Genomic DNA, 17,846 nt, shown 5'->3' with positions numbered 1-17,846 from the left:
ACGATAGGGATGGACATCGACAGTTAGAGATTTATGGTTTAGGATGCCATAAACACCATTGATGTTTGTAGAATTTGAAACAAATGGAGATTGAGGTTGAGGAGGAAGGAAATCGAGAAGCTGTGCTAATGTTATTTTATTTTATAAAAATTGATAAAAATAAATATACTACTGAGTGTAGATTGTCTACCAACTTTTAAAACTAGAAGATCATTCTAACAGTGTTGATTCATTTTTTCATCAAATCAGTTTGATATAGCTTATAGACAGATTTATTGAAGAAGGTTTTTTATTTTATTTTATTTTATTTTTATTTTTATTTTTATTTTTATTTTTATTCCTCCAAATATATATGCATTTGTTGATGTGGTATATAAAAAATATGATAATAGATATAACCATTGTAGACTTTAAGATTCTTTAAAATACTTTTTATATTTAAAATTATACTTTTTAAAATAAAGAGCATTTTTGGAGATGCTCTAATTTAGAGATTTTGTACATATATATGATCAGTCCCACTTTATTAAATTAAGATTCATCTTTAATGACCATGCATTAAAAGTTAGAACTGTAAAAGTAGTCAAACATAGATTTAATGACAAACTAAAACCTTAAGAAAAGTAAATCTTATTATGATCCACTGATTAATAAATATAATTTTAAATGTCAATTTTTAATGCAATTAAAAAATAAAAATAAAAATCTTATATCTATCTTCATATTAAAAATTTTATTTGAATATGACTATATATATATATATATATAAAGTACATAAGCAACTTATATATGCTATGTAGGCACCTATTAGTGCTAGTAGGATAGATAATAGGCATCTAAATTCATGCAAGTTGTTTATAAACTTCAATTTTACTTTACTATTCTGAATAACAACCTCAGTGTATATATATATATATAAATATATGCAACTAAGTTATAACCGTTGGATTTACATGAGTTAAATTATTTGATTGGGTTGTGTTGATTTTTAATAATTAACTTTAAAGAAGTTGGTTTAATAGCTTTTTAGTATAACATTATTATATTAACATGATAAAAGATTCACGAGATATATATATATATATATATTTAAATATTTACGTTTATTTAAATATTTAGGTTATCTTGTGAGACCTGGTGATATAGAAGTGTTAAAAATTACACCACTTACTTAGATTTTAATTTTCAAATATTCAATGAGTATCGTTAATAATTCTTGCCCCATCAACATGTTTTTGAAAAAAAAAAAAAAAAAAAAGGCAGATCATTCTACACCCAAGGAACAGTGGTTTTACTATTTTTGATGTAAATGTTTTAGAATTATACAAGGCAAAGGGGAGAAAAGGTTAAATTTACAGCTTATAAATACGCGCATCTCATTAATTAGCTGCAGGAAAGCAGTAAGGTCATGGAGATTTTCAAACACCTTATATATGCAGTAATATTGCTTCTTGTTTTTGCTCTTCCGCATCTTGTTCGCACACAGGAGCAATCGGGTATGATTATTTATTCTTAATATCCATATATATATACATATATATATATATATATGTTGGTATCGCTCTCATTCATATTACCTCCCATTCACAACACCATCTACAGATTTTTCTTATAAACACCGACTCTGGGACACCTTTTATTAATGCATTAGAATTGAGGTCTCTCCAAAATTATACTTATGTTACCTCAACTGGATCATTGGCACTTGACCGTCGCTTGGATTTTGGTTCAACCACCAATCAATCATACAGGTAATAATTAGGTAACCACAGGAAAAATCATTTTCCTTCATTAATTCAAAGTTCAATTAATTTTCTATGCCATTAATCCAAAACAAATGAATTTTACTTGTTTCCTTGTTTTTTTTTTTAAGGGTATCCGTACGACACTTATGATCGCCTCTGGACTCCCTACACACAGAAAAAAGACTGGACCGCGGTAACAAACTCGCTTTCTGTAAATCAAGCAGTAACTTCCATTGACTGCCAGCCACCCTCAATTGTGATGACCACCTCTGCAACCCCATTAAACACCAGTGCTCCCTTGGAATTCTATTGGGAGCCCCAGGATGAACACACCCCATGTTATCTGTGCTTTCACTTTGCTGAACTCCAACTGCTCCAATCCAACCAGTCCAGAGTATTCGATATCTATCTAAATGGGAACCTGTGGCTTCATCAAAGAACTCTCATTTACTTAAAGTCAGATGTTTCATACTCCAGGAATACTGCAATAGCATCAAATTTGAGTTTCTCATTGGTTCGATCGGCAAACTCAACTCTCCCACCAATCCTTAACGCCCTTGAGGCTTACACGACCATAGAATTCTCCCAACCAGAAACACACCAAGATGATGGTTGGTATATATGCTTAATTTTCCCACCATTTGTTTCCCTGTTTCTATATGGTGAATGATTAATTGCTTCAATTATTGGATGTGAATATATCAGTGGACGCCATCACCAAGATAAAGTCAAGTTACAGAGTAAGTCGAAACTGGCAAGGAGATCCATGTGCTCCAGTAGAATTCTTATGGTCAGGTCTAAATTGTAACTACGAAGATTTTGATGGGCTCAATAGATCATATCCTTGTAAGTTATTATTGTTATTTAATTTTTTTCCCCCAATATGTATACATTTATATTTATATTTTGGTTATTTGGTCTATAGAGAGGCATGCTTTCAAGTGGTTTGTTGATTCAGCTCTCTCATAGACTGCTACTTAGGATACTGGAATTAATGTAAGCTACTAATAATTTAGTATTAATGTAGCTACTTTGAAATGGCCAATCAAGAACTTGTCATCAAGCGGTTTGACTGGAGAGATATCCTCCTATATATCCAATCTCGCTATGTTAGAATCATTGTAAGTATTAAAACTGGTAATATTTTGCGCTCAATTTTGGTTACACATAACTTATGACAATCCATATGAAGTTTACGTAAATGGATCATCACAGGGATTTATCAAACAATAGCTTAACTGGATCAGTTCCTAATTCTCTATCTCAATTGGAAAAATTGAGTGTCCTGTAAGTTGTTTGGATTAAAATTGGTACTGCATCTTTCATTATAAGAGTGTACAATGCATGGAATTCAAATTTTGATTAATGTTGTCGACAGAAATTAGAAAAGGAAACATGCTCAGCGGTTCAGTTCCAGCTGCACTCGTTCAAAAGTCAAACAGAGGTTTTCTATCATTGAGGTATGTTATCTTTGTCAAATTCCATGGACAATGTTAATTGACACTAATATGGATCTTTTGAATTATATACTAGTGAAGAATTTTGCTTGTTCAAGGAATCATGTAGCATCTTAATTTATACTGTGTCTAATTAGAGTTTTGAATTTTCTAAACAAAAGGAAGAAGTTACAGAGTATTTAAATTATTATTATTTGGATGAAAAAGAAATGGTGGACAACATACATGTTACTTGAAAGTATAGTATTTCATGAAAATATAAGAGGATCTATTTTACTTCATATTTTTTTTAACAAATTAAACACAAACGTAGCACTTTCAAGTATAGTAACCATAATAAAAGTGATTTCAACTTTGTTAATGTGCCAGCATCGAAGAAAATCAAGATCTTTTGCGCATCCCTTTCATGCAAAAAGAGGAATAATATGCTCATACCAATAGTATCATCAATTGGTTCACTGGTCGTTCTATTAAATGTAGCAGCTATCTTCGTGGTCCTCCAACGAATAAAGCAAACAAAGTAATATTTTTCTCATCAATTTAAGACTTGGAATTAACAAAATGAAAAATTCCCATAATAATATAATTATGAAACCTATGGTGCTTTTAGCAGATGTAACATTAGGTGCTCAATCAGCTGTCCAAACTACTTCATTGGAGCCTAAAAAACGTCAATGTACTTATTCTGAGGTCTTCCAACTTGCAAATAACTTTGAGAGAACTCTTGGTAACGGTGGATTTGGAACAGTTTATCATGGCCTAATAGAGGGCATTGAAGCAGCTGTAAAGATGCTTTCCTCCTCATCAGTTCAGGGTTATCCACAATTTCAAGCAGAGGCATGTCTTCCATCAACATTTATATGGAATTAAACTTTTTTATAGTTTATTCATAGCATGTACACATTAATTTGTAAGAGTTTATTTCTAATAAGACAGGTTAAGCTTCTAATGCGAGTTTATCATGGAAACTTGACAAGCCTTGTCGGTTACTGCAACGAAGGAACCAACATGGCTCTTATCTATTAGGTACTTGGCCAATGGAAATCTTGAGTCTTATCTTTATGCAGGTTTGCTTTTTCTTTAACATAAAGCTACTTTTCTTTTAATACGATATAATTAAGATTCTATATTTCCTCTTTCAAAAAAAAATTAAAAAAATTTAAGTTGACTTCAGAGGATTGCAAAAAAAAATAGAGCATATTAAAATGGTATTTTTATTGATCAATTTGTGCACAAGATGGAAGCGAAAATGTTTTAAGTTGGCAGGGAAGACTTCAAGTAGCCTCGGACGCAGCACAAGGTTTACAATAAATTTACCCTTTTTTTTTAATTATTATTCTTTATCGATTGTAATTTCAATATTTAGTATATAATATTTTAAAGATTAATAAGCAAGATGTGGGTTTTGATGCGCAGGATTGGAGTATCTGCACAGTGGTTGTAAGCCACATATAGTTCACAGAGATGTGAAGATCTCAAATATATTATTAGCTCGGAATTTTCAACCAAACTAGCTGATTTTGGCCTATCCAAAACTTTCCTAACAGATAGTGGCAGTCATGTGTCTACCGCTATTGCTGGTACCCCTGGCTACCTTGACCAGGAGTAAGTTTATTAGTTTGTTGTTTGATCGTTTGTTGCTGCCCTTCAAAAATAAAAAAAATTATAGAACATTTAAGGACAATACTATGGAATTTTTAATTTATCAGTCAAAACATACTCGATGACAAAATAAATAAATAAATAAACAAAAGAAAAACATGGTTTTCAAGGAAAAATATACAAAATATTCAAGGGAATCCCAGTTAATTAAATAAAGAATTTTGTAAACATTCAATCATCTTGTTGCAGGTACTACAAAACAAATAGGTTAAATGAGAAAAGCGATGTTTACAGTTTTGGAGTAGTTCTCCTACAAATAATCACAAGCCAACCTGCCATAAGTAAAAGCGAGGAGAGGACTCACATAAGCCAGTGGGTTAGTAATATAGTTGCCAATGGGGATATTAGAAGTGTGGTGGAGCCAAAGTTGCAGGGAGATTTCGAAGTTAATTCAGTGTGGAAAGCTGTTGAAATAGCAATGGCTTGTGTATCTCCAACATCCTCTTAAAGGCCAAATATGAGCCAAGTGGTGATTGAACTAAAAGATTGTCTAGCAATGGAGTTAGCTCGAAAGAACTACAAACCTCTGACCCATTCGGCAGATGAATCCAGTGAAATGTTTTGTATAGCATATTCCTGCTGAATTCTTCCAACTTACAAAGTACACCAGGAATTCTATTTGTATTGTCTTGAGTTTGGGTTCCATTTAATAGCTTTGCAGATAAAAATATGAGATTTTGGAATTCATATTTTTATCTAACAGGAAATTGCTCGTTTTGGAATGCCAATGAATAATTTTAAGTCGAGAATATTATATAGATAAAAATATCATGAAATTAATAATTGTTCAATTATAGTACTAATTTCAATGGGTTTAACAGCTACAAAGCGAAATCAATTACTCTCTACAAATCCTAATTGAAATTTCTTTTCTTTAGGCAATAATTACTATCTAAACATTCGGTTCCTACTACAATTATCCCAAGATTAATATTCCAACAACTACGTTAAATCTTTCTTCTTTTCATTTGACATTTCAGAAGTGAAACAGGACCAGGAAGTTCTAATCGCACTTCTTAAAAGTCAGAAAATTAAATTATTTATCTGGGTTTCATTAGAACTACCAAAATCGACTATTTGGTTGTGCATCATTGGAAAAAAAAGAAAAAAAAGAAAGAAGAGGAGAAAAGCATAATTGAAAAATAAACATAAAGCCCCAGGAGGAAGAAGAAGATTTGGAAGTATACGCCCCCGAACAGAGATGGTGGGGATGTGCTGGTGATGGTCTGCAGAATCATCTATGACATAGTAATCAGCCAATACGACGACGTTGGTCTGAATTTCCTCAGAGATGCACTTTGTTCCGGAGCTTGGAAGGGTTAACCATACGGCGTTTGGCGAAGGAACAAGAAAACCCATCAACGAAAACAACACGACCAACAACAACAACAACATCTCTGATCGTGCACTTCGGAAAGTTTTCTGTGACATTTTCTGAGTTCCCAAACAGAGTCAGATTTCGGCAGCGGCAGATCTCGGTCCCGTTCTCTTCTCCTCTCTTAAATCTAATTTCTATTTCTACCTCGTTTCCTTCGCGTTGAATCTGCAAAAACGAAATCTTGAAAATATAAGAATAACAATAATAAAAAATAACTCTTTACAATTCCGAGTGGATTACACAGGCGCGTGATGTTGTGAAATCTGTGATGCATTTTTACAATACGTGTGCGTCGTTTGTGTCAAAGGACACAGAGACCCAAAGATAGAAGGAGAGACTGTAGTGGTGAGAAAGGACACAGAGACTTTTTTTTTTTTTTTTTTTTTTTTTTTTTTTTTTTAAGGAACACGATTTTGTTATATTACCAATCCTCAAATGCTAAAAAGGAGCATATAATTTTTAATGTATTTTACAAGGTGTACATCCTACGTCTTTTTTTAATTTTACTAATGTTGTTAAATATTTAAAAATGCTATTAAAAAGTAAAATTTTATCTAACTCATTCTAATTTAATTAAAAATACTATTATTTTATATTATCAATAGTACTTTTTGAAAATGCTATAATTATATGCTAAAAAATTCTAGATATGTTGCAGTAAGTGGAAGGTCATGAAGATTTTCAAACACCTTGTGCATGCTTTGCAGTTCTTGTTGTCCTTCTACATCTCGTTCACTCACAGAAGCAGACCGGTACGATTATCTGAACCCATCCATATATAAACACGTTAGTGGTGTCAATTTCTAATTATTGTTTATTAATATGTATCCATATAGGATATATACATATATAGAGCTAGAGGGTGTCTTCCTCTATTGGTGTGGTCTCAGGTTTCATTAGCTTAGATTGTTGGCCTCCAAAAGACTCCTACAAAAATAGATTATATATCAGACGCACCCTTCATTTGCACTGGCATAAGCAAGAGCATACTGCCAGAATATAATGCAAATCAACCACGGCATGTAGGATTGATAAGAAGCTTCCCACAAGGAATCCGCATCTGTTACAAACTAAACGTTACAAGAGCTGCCAAGTATTTGATCAGAGCCACTTTTCTGTATGGTAATTATGACGGCCTAAATAAGCTGACCCAATTTGATCTGTATTTGGGAACTAGTTATTGAATTACAGTAAGTTTCAGCTCAGTAAACTTAAGCATCATGAAAGAGCTTATACATATTACCTTGCAACAACATCAACAGATTTATCTTGTAAACACAAACTCTGGGATACCTTTTATTTCAGCATAAGAATTGAAGCCTCTTAAGAATACAACTTATACTACCACATCTGGGTCATTGGCAATCGCCCGTCGCTTGGATTTTGGTTCAACTGAAAATCAATCAGATTCATTTTCCTTCGTTAATTCAGAGTTTAATTACTTTGTCTAATTATATTTCTTTCTGAAACAAATAAATTTTACATTTATTATAATTTTAAGGTATCCGTACGACCTTTTTGATCGCCTCTGGATTCCCTATCCGCAAAAAGACTTGACTACTGGAACAACCTTGCTTAATTCCAAGGCGCCATCTATTGTGATAAGAACCTCCGTGATGCCGTTAAACGCCAGTGCTCCTTTGGAATTCTATTTGGAGCCCTCGGATGAAGCTGATCGATATTATGTTTACTGGCGCTTCGCTGAACTACAACAACTCCAATCCAACCAGTCCAGAGCATTCAATATCTATCTGAATGGAAAGAATTGGTATGAAGTTTCTCTCGCATACTTAAAGTCAACGACCGTATACACCACCAGTCCTTGGACAGCATTAAATTATAGTTTCTGACTTGTTCAGTGGAAAAACTCAACCTTCCCACCAATCCTTAATGCCCTTGAGGTCTATACGGTGATAGGATTCTCGCAACTAGAAACTGACCAAGATGATGGTATATATGCTTTTGGTTTCCCTCCACATGTTAGTTCTCTGTTTCTCTCTCTCTCTCTCTCTATATATATATATATATATGAGTATTTTAACAGCTGAGTGATTAAAATGTAGTGGATGCCATCACCAACATAAAGTCAAGTTACGGAGTAAGTAGAAACTGGCATGGAGATCCATGTGCTCCAATAGAATTCTTTTCGAATTTTTAATGTTTTGGTTATTAGCTGTTCTGATGCCAAGTTAAATCATCACTATTAACATAATTATTTGAAATGGCAACCAATAACTTGTTATCAAGTGGATTGACTGGCGAGATAACCTCATGCATATCCAGTCGCGCGCACTATACTAGAATCATTGTAAGTATTAAAACTAGCAATATCGGACGCTCAATTTTGGTTACTCATCTCTTATATTAATCATAAAGAAGTCTAATTATGTAAATTGCTCATCTCAGGGATTTATCAAACAATAGCTTAACAGGATCAGTTCCTGATTCTTTATCTCAATTGCAAAAGTTGAGTGTCCTATGAGTTGTTTGGATTAAGAATTTGGTACTGCAACTTTCATTATGGTAGTTTTGAATGCAAGGAATTCAAAATCTTTAGTTTGTTAATTTGTTGACAGAAATTTGGAAAGAAACATGCTCATTGTTTCACTGCCAGCTGAACTCATTCAAAGGTCAATTGGCAGTTTTTTATCACTAAGGTACGTGTCTTCAAAAACCGTGGCCTATATTACTATCTTGAATACATAAATTTTGAACTTATCCTTAAGTACAAAATTTTGATTGGTCAAGGAATCATATGGCCTGTTTAGAGCTCTAAATTTACTAAATAAACAAAAAAAAAAAGGAATTAATTACATAGTATCTAATTATGATTATTTGCATGGTGAGAAAAAAAATCACTATGCGAAAATTAAGATTTAGCGACACTCAATTAGGGACGCTACAAAATAAATGCATCTAAAAAAATAAAACCGCGACTCTAAGATTAATGCGTTAGTAAAAATGCAATAAATAGACGATGCATCCGAAAAATGTCCACGTCAAGAAGTTGCTAAAAACAATAACACACAATACATCCGTTAAGAGTCGCTGAATATTCAGCTGAACAGAGTCGCCTTTAATAGCGTGCGTACATTTTATATGAATTGTATTGTTTAAATGCTACACTAATGAAAACTGATTAACCAAACACTTATCTATATTTACATAATAACGAAATTTGATTATACGAGGTTGTTATTCAATTATATAATCTTTCACATATAGTTTATTCTAGCAAATCTCATAAATAGTATGTTACACATATATATATTTTTTTCTTTTTTTTTTTTAATCGATCCGACTTTTTTATAACTTTAAATAACTTGTGAAAATATTTAAGAAAAATAACTGAGCTGTTTTTTTTGTTACAATATCAATATCCGGAGACACAATCATATTTTGGGTCACCTGTTACCATATATAATTTTTCTTTTTGGTTTTTTGTAAATATTAATCAATCTGATTTTCTATCAACTTTAAATAACCAGTGAAAATATTAAAGGAAAATAACTGAACTGGATTTTCTTTTTTTTATTATTGATATCCGGCGACGCATAAGCACCTTTGAATGCTTGTTAACTTATTAATTTTTTTTTTAATTTTTTGTAAATATTAATCAATCTGATTTTCTTTCAACTTTAAATAATAAGTGAAAATATTTAAACAGCATCACAGAACTTGTTTTTGTTTTTTTGAAAAATATTTATATCAGGCGACGCATATGCATATTGTGCGTTGCCTAATGCCATTATATTTATTTATTTTTCTTTTTCATAAAATATTAATCAATCTGATTTTCTTTCAACTTTAAAAATCAGTGAAAACATTTAAGAAAAATAACAGAGCTGGATTTTTATTTTTTTTGGTCCCCCCATTATTGATATCAGGCGACGCATAATCAACTCTAAGCGTCGCCTGTTAACTTATTAATTTTTTTTTTTGGTTTTTTAATTTTCTTTCAATTTTCAATAACAAGTAAAAATATTTAAGCAACATCATAGAGTTTTTGTTTTTCAAAAATATTTGTATCAGGCGACGCATATGCATATTGTTCGTCGCTTGTTCGCCTTAAATTTATTTATTTTCCTTTTCCATAAAATATTAATCAATCTGATTTTTTTTTCAACTTTAAAAACCAGTGAAAATATTTAAGAAAAATAACAGAGTTGGATTTTTATTTTTTTGGAACACACATTATTGATATCAGGTGATGCATAATCAACTGTGTGCGTCGCCTGTTAACTTATTAAACTTTTTTTAATTTTTTGTAAATATTAATCAATCTGATTTTCTTTTAACTTTCAATAACAAGTGAAAATATTTAAGCAGCATCACAGAGCTTGTTTTTGTTTTTTTGAAAAATATTTGTAGCAGGCAATGCATATGCATATTGTGCATCGCTTGATGCCCTTATATTTATTTATTTTTCTTTTTCATAAAATATTAATCAACATGATTTTCTTTCAACTTTAAAAACCAGTGAAAATATTTAAGAAAAATAACAGAGTTGGATTTTTATTTTTTTAGTCCCCACATTATTGATATCAGGCGACGCATAATCAACTCTATGGGTCGCCTGTTAGATTGTTTTATTTTTTATTTTTTTTGTAAAAAATATTTGTATCAGGCAACGCACAAGGATGTTGTGGGTCGCTTGTTACCCTTTTATTTTATTGTATTCTTTTTTTATTTTCTTAAAATATTAATCAATCTGTTTTACTTTAAACTTCAAATAACCAGTTAAAATATTTAAGAAGCATAACTGTGTTGGTTTTTTTTTTTCTTTTTTTTTGCATTATTTGTATCAGGCGATATTGTGCGTTGCCTATTACCCTTTTATTTTATTTTATTTTATTTTGGTTTTCTAAAAATATTAATCAATCTGTTTTACTTTCAACTTCACATAACCAGTTAAAATATTTAAGAAGCATAACTGTTCTAGTTTTTGTTTTCTTTGCATTATTTGTATCAGGCGATGCTCAAGCATATTGTGCATCGCCTGTTCACCTTCTATTTTATTTTTATTTTTTTGGGGTTTCTAAAAATATTAAAAAAACAGTTTTACTTTCTACTTCAGATAACCATTTAAAATTTTTAAGCAGCATAACTGTGCTGGTTTTTGTTTTTTTTTTTTTTATTTGTTTTGCAATATCAGGTGACGCACAAGCATCTTGTCCATTTTGTGTTTCAACTCTTTTAATTATTTTTAATATTGTTTGAATTTTTATAAAATTGGTATGTTTAAAACTAAAGTTCATGCAAAACAAATATTACCTTATGAGCGATTTTTAGAAATTTGTCTACGATATTTTATATGTACAAACAAAAGCTAGCTATTTCACTACCATGCATAGATATTCATTGGTTTGAGATATTTGTGATCATCGCTGTTGCCCATTCATCTCTAAATTTGTTGACATTTTCAGGTTGTAACCAAGTGACACCTTCATATTGAACATGAGAAACTTATGTTAATACATATACAAATAATCATAAATATTAATTATTACATAATAGAAATATGATGAAATAATTAAATTAATAATAATTTACCATTCCTCTTAAGTCCTGAGGAGGCACTTTGCTCCTAATGATATCTCTCCTCTTAAGTCCCGAGGAGGAACTTTGCTCCTAATGATATCTCGCCTTATCATCATAATATAGTAACAGCATTCCGTACTCCCGGGCTGCATCGGTGTCTAAATTTGCAAATAATAAATTATGTGTAATATTAGATACGAATATATACAAGTATTTAAATTAACTAAAAACTAATCATGCTCAATTTATATATAATAATTACCTTAGTATTTTGCCACCGAAGTTTCTTTTCAGATGTCTTCCCTTGGTTCCATGCAACGAAGGAACTATATAGAAATATAAATATTGTATAATATTATATTGTAGCTTCAAAAGTACATATCCAATATAAGAACAATTAATTAAAAAAATTAGAGTTATTAACTTACTCGTCGATAAAAGTTTTTGGATCCTTATCAATTATATTCTTATGAGTCTTCAAAGAATCAAAAAACCATGCTACTGCTTTGTATACATCAACAACACATAGCATCTAATGATTCCTAAAAATACCAATAAATATTTTAATTAATATGATGTTTTTTGAAATTGATATTTTCACAACATAATTCAATTAAAACTAACATAATATTACCTTGCTCAATAAGGAAAGAACCATAGTTGATTATTTCTTGCATCTTGCCATCTAATCAATATATTTATTATCCGTTCAAGAGGGTTTGGATGACCAACCAAAGCAATAATATTCGGATGAACACAGCAATAATTTCCTTCAGAGGAGCCCGTCAATCCCTCACATAAATGCCTACATAATTCGATTACAAGTAATTAAAGTGTTTATAATTAATTAAATTGAAGAATTAGTTATAAACACATCCAAATTTAGGTTACCTTATGTAGAACAAGATGCACTCAGAAGATAATTCTTGCATGTAACAAAAATCGTTTATGTTGCTCCTCGCTATGCCTAAATATTATTCTTCCCTAAAGATCTCTTTTTTCATATTAAAAAATCATAAATGATCGCTATCGACATCCTTGATCCGACGTACGTAGCAACTCTCGGATTGTTGGGGTAAGGACTAAGGGATCAACATTATCATCTTGATCATTCTCAACATTTGACCTGTTTGAGCTTCCCTACAAATATCAACAAATAACATTTAAAGGAGAACAAAAACGAAATTATTTTAAACTTCGTTATTATGTACAAAAATGAAATTATTTTAAACTTCAATATTATATATGCATCAAACAATACCTCCTCAGATGGCAAGATAACAAGATCTCTTGGCCATGCAACAAATGCACCTTCAGCATCACCGACACGTATGATGTCAAATGACGGAATAGGCAAAGGTGCAAATCCATCAATAACGTCATGAGGAGTGACCTTATAATTTACTGCACCTAGCTTCACACCATGGCACATATCCATTGGCAGCGACGGTACCAAAGTCCCGCATGCTACTATATGGCCAACATTGCCTTGTGCAAGATTGCATTTTACACCCTGCAAAGTTAAAAATAAAAAATAAAAAATTAATATATGTTCACATGACAATATTCCTTCAACTTAAAGACTCGATCCCATGACCTCATGGCGGTAGGTAGGGCTCTTCAATCATGGGAGCTATATAGATAATAATAACCCACTTAAACATATATATATATATATAATGAAATAATTACCTCTGAACATCTCATGGGTGATGGATAGATCGAAGGAGCATTAACCCTAGATGTAGAATGGGTCCCATGAGCAGCAACATCATCAACTTGGGTCCCAGGAGCATCAACATCATCAGCTAGGGGGGTCCCTTAAGCAGCAACATCACCGACTTAGGTCCCAGGAGCAGCAACATCATCGGCTGGATGAGTGAGTGATGGAATGTCAATACCACATGTCGATATAAGCGCATCAACTTGGGCAGCGCTGCTGCTGCTTGAATCTCTTACGATCGCCATGTAACATCCCACATCGGTTGGAAAGGGGAACGAAGCATGGCTTATAAGCGTGTGGATACCTTTCCCTTCAAGAGGCCTTTTCCTGTGACCCACCGTTGTAATGGGGTCAGGAAGAGCAAAACTATGCGGGTCGGGCCCAAAGCGGACAATATCTTGATGCGGGTGGTCTGGGCTATTACAGTGGTATCAGAGCCGGACCCGGATCGGTGTGCCAGCGAGGACGCTGGGCCCTAAGGAGGGTGGATTGTAACATCCCACATCGGTTGGAAAGGGGAACGAAGCATAGCTTATAAGCGTGTGGATACCTTTCCCTTCAAGAGGCCTTTTCCTGTGACCCACCATTGTAATGGGGTCGGGAAGAGCAAAACCGTGCTGGCCGGGCCCAAAGCGGACAATATCTTGATGCGGGTGGTCTGGGCTATTACAACGACCAGACCTTTGAACAGCATCTCATAGACTGCATTGTTTCCACTTCCATCCGACTTAGTCTTTTTTTGTGAACTAGGCTTAGGAGTATGGAAAAAGTTAGTCACCGTGTATCCTTTGCCTCGACCCCTCGGCCTACCTCCATACTCCTATTTTCCCAAAGCTTGTGTGAGGATATCTACTGGAGGTAAAGGTCAAATTTCTCCTTTTGTTGCCTTCTTCTTTAAGTCATTCTACAATATTTTTTTTAAATGATTAAATATATTGGTTTATATAATAATGAACTAAATAATAATATATGCAACAAATATTCATAAAAAATACAATACTCACAATTTTTTCCGCTACATGTTCAGTTTCTTCATTTGCATATTTTCCATCCTTCCCCATACGTGCCCGTATCCATAGGTCATCTCGGTCTACATAATCTTCAGTGCCTTTTTCAAGTTGCTTCAAAAGTTACAAATAAATTAATTTTAATAATGCAAGTAAGTAACAATGACAAAATTAATATGGTTAAATGTATATAAAAATAAATTGCATACAATGGCTCTTTCTAATCTCGCGTAGCCCATTGCACCCATCCTATGAGGATTTGTTTAATTGCCGTTTTTCCAAATATTTGTGACTTAATGCCTACAAAAGTTATAAACATACATATTAGAAAACCCAAATAATTTAAGTCACCATAACAAATTTTAATTTTTATATAAATAATGACAGTGCAACTTAATAAAATATTAACATGCATAAAATAAAACTATACTTGGAAATTTATCTGACAACATTTGTTGTACAAAATCATCCCACACCTCTTGGCTTATGAATTCATACATTGAGGGTTGATGCTCCAACTTTTCGGGTGTGTCAATATATGGTCGAACAAAATATTTATATAAGTAATTCTTGAATTTTCTCCGTTTGTCACAACAATCTTTTAAAGTTACCTTCCTAAAACTATCATCTTTACCCGTATATTGCTGCAAAATTAAAATATATATATTTAGTAACATTGATTGACAAGTAAATGCGTTAAGTTAGAAATGCAAGTAAAATGCATACAAGTTACAAATGCAAAAAAGGAATTATAAACTCTTCATCAATTAAATATGATTCATAATAAACAATATTTAACAATAATGCACTCCGTACCTTTATTGATGCCCATAGGTTATCTTTTAACCTATCTGATATAGCTCTCCAATTAGGTATATTAATTGGTATAGTGGTCCTAGCCAACGAGCCCACCAAATTGTTCAGTCGAACAGCCTAAGAGTTAATAGCAACTCCAACCTCATTATATTGAGGTTCCAAGCTTTTATTTCCTGCCAAATACTTCCTAAGGCCTTTCATTGTTGTAGTCCCTCATTTTCTATGCCTTGGGGATGACGTATTCGGTCTTTCCATATCACTAGATGGTGATCCAGTGCCATCCCCATCCAAGAGGACATGTTCATTAAAAGGATCCATAATTCTAAATACAAAAAACATAAACACAAATTAATATTACTACCAATATGAACATAGGGTGTAGTATAATTAATAAACCATTAATAACAATAATAAACAATAAATTCATGTAATTTATTTACCAAGTGATGCAATAATAGTATCTTCTTAACATCTATACCCTTTAACAGTCATTAACATTTTCAAACACAAAAGGCGACTAAATTACTAATGGATTTTGAGCCATACAAACGACATTGTTTTAAGACCCGTAACAGAGAACCATCTGTGATACCGTTGACATTTCCCATGCAATTTATAATGGCTATATCTTGAATTTAAACATATAAACACATAATACAAATATTAGCATATCATTTTGCTTTACATACAATCGAACCCCACTTAATAAATATAGCTATTTTTCAAAAAAAAATTTATCTAACCCATTGTCGATGATAAGACATGATTTTGACAACATAAAACCCCACCAAAATAAAAGTAAAGAACAAAATTATTTTTAAAAAAAATAGCAAATAGAATATTTTTTTAAGCAACACATACACCACCGAATCCCAAAACTGATGAAAGACAGCTCACCTTTACAAATCCAGCAATCAAGAGGGACTTCAAGCCACCACAGTAGGAGACGACGATGGCACAGCAGAAACCCAGCAACCCAATCCCAGTGACAAGACGGCAAAAATCCTAGCCACCCGACCCCGCGACGACGAAGTACACAACCCACCCAATCCGGTGAAGGCGATGGCCACAACAAAAGGGTGAAGTGCTTCCAACCCAACCACCGGCAAGAAGAAGAAGCAGAGGAAGAAGGAACTTTGAAATTTAGGAAAGAAACGCACAAAATCCTTCAAACCCTTGAAAGAAACATGAATGCCTAATGAGAGAGTGATCCTTCAAAATCTTCTCATACTTCCTAGATTGCTTCCAACACTCAAGTACCTGTACTTGGGGTTAAATGTTGAAAAGAAAGCCCATAAAAAAATGTGCCATTTTATTTTTTAATATTTCTTGAATATTGGGGACTAAAAAATGGTTATTAAGAACATTTTAGGGGCAAATGAAAATATTTAAAGACACAAAAAAATGAAAAAATTGAAATACAAAATAAAACAAAAGAAATTAGAATGGGCAACTCATAAAGAAGAAACTACATCGCCTATCAAAAAATAAAAAGCATATAAATTTTAAGTGTTTTGAAAGTTTAAACAGAAAATAAAGTATACTTGAAAGAAAATCAGATTGATTAAAAAACAAAAAAAATAAAAAAACTCATTTATGCTGCTTAACTATTTTCATTAGATATTGTATGTTGAAAGAAAATCAAATTGATTTAAAAAAAAAAACCAAAAAAAAATTATTTGCTAACAAGCAACGCGAAAATATGATTATGCGTCGCCTATTAAAAATATTTAAAAAAAACTAATTTATGTTGTTTAAATATTTTCATTGGTGATTTGATACTGAAAGAAAATCAGATTGATTGAACAAATAGAGCACCCAAAAAAAAACCAAAATAAATTGCTAACAAGCGATGCGTAACTATGGTTATGCGTGGCCTGTTACCATGCTTTTGTACCCAAAAACAAAAATCCAGTTAATAAGTTGCTTAAATATTTTCATTGGATATTTGATGTTGAAAGAAAATCATATTGATTTAAAAAAATAAAACCAAAAAAAAAAAAGATTTGCTAACAGGCGACAAGGAAATATGATTATTCGTCGCCTATTAAAAATATTTTTAAAAAAACTAATTTATGTTATTTAAATATTTTCACTGATAATTTGATGCTGAAAGAAAATCAGATTGATTAAACAAAAAGAGCACAAAAAAAAAAACAATTGCTAACAAAGCGACGCGTAAATATGGTTATGCATCGCTTGTTACCATGCTTTTGTACCTAAAAAAAAAAAAGTTCAATTAATAAGTGCTTAAATATTTTCACTGGATATTTGACATTAAAAGAAAATCAGATTGATTGGAAAAAAAAAAACCAAAAAAAATATATGTATTTGCTAACAAGCGATGCATAAATATGATTACGCGTCGCCTATTACCAATATTTAAAAAAAAAAACACTCATTTATTTTGTTTAAATATTTTCACTGGTAATTTGATGCTGAAAGAAAATCAGATGGATTAAACAAAAAGAGCACCCAAAAAAAAAAAAAAGATTTGGTAACAAGCGACGCATAACT

At 32.0% G+C, this 17,846-nt stretch overlaps 1 pseudogene; it reads left to right on the top strand.

The window, feature by feature from the left end:
• Positions 1-1,408: 1,408 nt before the first annotated feature.
• On the top strand, positions 1,409-5,447 carry LOC125420931 (receptor-like protein kinase At3g21340; annotated as a pseudogene).
• Positions 5,448-17,846: the final 12,399 nt, after the last annotated feature.

This window comes from Ziziphus jujuba, chromosome 1 (genome assembly GCF_031755915.1).
Source record: "Ziziphus jujuba cultivar Dongzao chromosome 1, ASM3175591v1".
Lineage (NCBI taxonomy): Eukaryota > Viridiplantae > Streptophyta > Magnoliopsida > Rosales > Rhamnaceae > Ziziphus > Ziziphus jujuba.
The sequence above is the reverse complement of the archived record's forward strand: the minus strand, read 5'-3'. Positions and strand labels throughout refer to the sequence as shown.